Consider the following 3,783-nt stretch of genomic DNA (forward strand, 5'->3'; position numbering starts at 1 on the left):
AGATTGTTAATCTTAAAATCTCAACTGACAACCAGCAAAATCACTCTATGAAGTCAAGTCCTTGTGGCCATTTCCTATGCGAAATTTGTGGGTGGCTTTGTCAGATTTTATTTATTTTTTCTGAATTGTTCTTGCCATCATTATCACTCTATAGTCTATGGAGTCTAGGCCTTGTGGCAGTTGCTTTGGCAGATTTATTTATTTATTTATTTATTTTTTTCTGAATTGTTCTTGCCTTATTAAATTGGGTCCTTATAAAATTGAAGCCTTTTAAATAAGTTGTTTTTTATGGTTAGAGGCTTCAAATTTTGATGACAATTTTTTTTGGCCTTATTAAATATATATATTTTTTTTGGCTTTATTAAAAGTTTTTTTGGGGGCCTTAATATGTCGGGGGCTCTAGGCGAGCACCTCGCTCGCATAGTAGTCTAGCCGACCTTGTGTGCAGCTAGAGTGAGAGGACATGAAAATTGTCCACATGCTAGGTAGCCAGGTGTCCAGATCCCCTAGTTAGCAGGTGCGTGGCTCACCTGTCCTTTCATATTAACGGACAAAAATTTGTTATAAATTGGTTTGTAGTTAATGTATATAACGCATCTAATAAAGTGATGTGTCCCAAAATATTTAAAAAAAAATATGTGTTTCTCATATGTTATTAAAAAAACATGTAATTCGTACATGTTAAGAGATACATCATTTTATTAGATGTGTTTCTATGATTAATTACAAGCCAATTTGTAACAAATTTTTGTCCCATATTAACTACCTAGGTATATTTTTTGATGTTACACTTGTGGTTACTTACATTTACTGTTTTGTTGTGCAACTGCCAATGATATTACTACTATAGAGTCCTTGAAATTTGGTCTTGCTACAATTAAAGCCGCCACCAACAACTTTTCAGATAATAACAAGATAGATGAAGGTGGATTTGACGCGGTTTACAAGGTAAATTATTGGTTTTTTTTTTCTTCTTCTTATTTATAGGTTATTTGGTTTCATTTTTGTTTAACTTTCTTTTTTTTTAATTTTTTTTTATTTTTAAATAAAAAAGTAGTATTGCGTATCTAGTAATGCAAAATCTGACAATGCTTAAGCTTTAGTTGTTGGGATTATAAGAATTGTAAATAGTAAACTATTCTAACAACTTCTTAAACTACATTTTTAGGGGATACTTTCTAATGGTCAAGAAATAGCTGTAAAGAGGTTATCAAAAAAGTCTGAACAAGGAGCAGGAGAATTTAAAAATGAGGTTGTAGTGGTTGCCAAACTTCAACATAGAAATCTTGTAAGGCTATTGGGATTTTGCTTGGAAAGAGAAGAAAAGATACTTGTCTACGAATTTGTGCAAAACAAAAGTCTCGACTACTTTCTATATGGTTTGTCTCTTATAGGCATATATCTATTTTTTGTGTACGTCATATAAAATTAGACATGAGTTTTTCATTCAAGAAAGGCTCAATTAACAATTCGATTAACTATTAAAAAATTCATTGAGTGTTGTAGAACTTACAAGAGTAGAACAAAATAAATTTTATTTTCTTGATTACTTGAATTATTTTGATATATAATTGACTTTAGTTCATGATTCTAACGTGAATATTCAATTTTGGTGAAAATATAGACGTTGAAAGACAAAAACAATTGGATTGGCCAACACGTTACAAAATTATTAAAGGGGTTGCTCGAGTAATTATTTATCCTCATGAAGACTCTCGGTTCAGAATTATACATCGTGATCTTAAAGCTCATAATGTTTTGTCAGATGACGATATGAATCCAAAAGTTTTAGACTTCAGTATGGCAAAGATTTTTTGAATTGATCAAACTCAAGGAAACACTCGAAGGATTGTCGGCACATTGTAAGTAATGTTACGTGCATTACATTGTTTATGTAACACAAGTGAGCATGCATGTCTTGTGGCTTACATTTTTGTATTAATGATGCTGGTTTGCAGTGGTTATATATCTTCAGAGTATGTCATGCATGGACAATTTTCTGTAAAGTCAGATGTATATAGCTTTGGTGTCTTAATTCTTGAGATTATAAGTGGAAAGAAGATCAGTTCTTTTAATCAATCAGATGGTACCGCTAGACACCTTTTGAGCCATGTGAGTAGTTGAGCCAAATGTTCTAATTTTGTTTCCTATGCTGATACAATCATCATCACATTTGTGTGGGGGAAGACAAGTGATATTTTTGTAATATTACTTAACCAATTGATGCAAGCTTGGAAACTTTGGAGGGATGGAATGTCCATGGATTTGATGCATCCAACATTGGGAGACTCTTACTCGAGAGATGAAGTCATTATATGTCTCCATATTTTCTTACTATCTATACAGAATGATCCAGTTGATAGGCCAACAATAGAATCCATAGTTCTCATGCTAAACAGTTACTCGGTTCCTCTGATGTCACCTAAAGAACCAGCACATTTCTTTAGCAGTGTAGGAGAGCAAAACATGGAATCAAATGAGACAAAGTTGGACCAATCTAGAAGCAAATCATTGCCCATGTCTATTGATGAAGCATCTATTACTGATGTATACCCTCAGTAGCATTATGGTGGCTGATGCCTAATCCGAAGTGAAAATACAAAGAAAACAAGGTGCATCTCCCTCTATGCTTAGAACTTGATGCCCATTCGTAATTTTGTCTCTAGAGTATTTGAGTTATAAGTAGGTGTCTTTAATTGCAAGTTGTTTTATATTTGGCCTACTCAAATTTGTGAAGGAGAAACGACGTAGTGGAAGGCTAAAGAAATTAATCAAATAGGAACATCTTTAATTCTGGAAGGAGAAACGTCTTCGTCTTTTACTCAAAGATAAGCTCAAACCCGCAAGTTGAGAAAAGAACACAAACTCCACAGAGTTTTGAGAGAATTTCTCTAATTTTATAATAATTCAATTAAGTCTTTGTTTTACATTACAAAGTAACATATTTACCAAAGAGAAATACTTGTGGAGAAAGTAAACAAAATCCTAGTAGCAATAGTAAACATAATCATAATAAAAAGGAAAGGAAATAATTAAAGCAAATCTAATCCTATTATGGAAAGGAAATAAAATCCTAATCAAATAAAAATCTTCTACAAATTAATAAAATCCTAATAAAATGAATAAAATCTTAATGTAAAATTGACAATCCACGAAAATAGTGACAATCTTTCCTTTTGCATTTCCATTGTCTGAAAACAGGTAAGATTTTGATCAAGCGGCGCTACTGTAATATTATTTTTGATATTTTTCTTATTTTCGTTTTTACTGAAAATATAGGTAAATATCGTCCTACATCAAGAAATGATTCACGTCAATATTTTTTTCATATTTTTCTCGTCTTAATCTTATAAATTCAATAGATCAACCATTAGATTTGTGAACTCATATAGATCCCATATAAATTTAATAGTGGATCCATCCATTCACTATATAGATAGTCAAAAGATGGTTAAAAATGAATGAATTATATCATTTTTCTTGGTGGACCACATACAAATTCAATGGTGGATTCATCCATTCACTATTCGTAGATGAGTAAAACATGTGATGGATAATGATTTTTATCGTTTGTCAAAATGATACAATGTGTAAAAGATATGTTGGTTGATCCAAGACATTCCTTGCCACTTGCTTATAGTTGTAGTGCTTACTGCAAGCTTGCTGCACTTGCAATTAGGGCCGAACAAATTCACCAACTAACCAACTTTCGATCGTGGCCGACTAGATGATGGATGTGAGGCGGCATGATTTTTTTCTATTCCGAATTTTTTGATGCGGTAG

At 32.2% G+C, this 3,783-nt stretch overlaps 1 pseudogene; it reads left to right on the forward strand.

The window, feature by feature from the left end:
- The first annotated feature begins 819 nt into the window (after positions 1–819).
- LOC132190773 (cysteine-rich receptor-like protein kinase 10) lies at positions 820–2,562 on the forward strand (annotated as a pseudogene).
- The last annotated feature ends 1,221 nt before the right edge of the window (positions 2,563–3,783 follow it).

Source organism: Corylus avellana, chromosome ca8 (assembly GCF_901000735.1).
Source record: "Corylus avellana chromosome ca8, CavTom2PMs-1.0".
Classification (NCBI taxonomy): domain Eukaryota; kingdom Viridiplantae; phylum Streptophyta; class Magnoliopsida; order Fagales; family Betulaceae; genus Corylus; species Corylus avellana.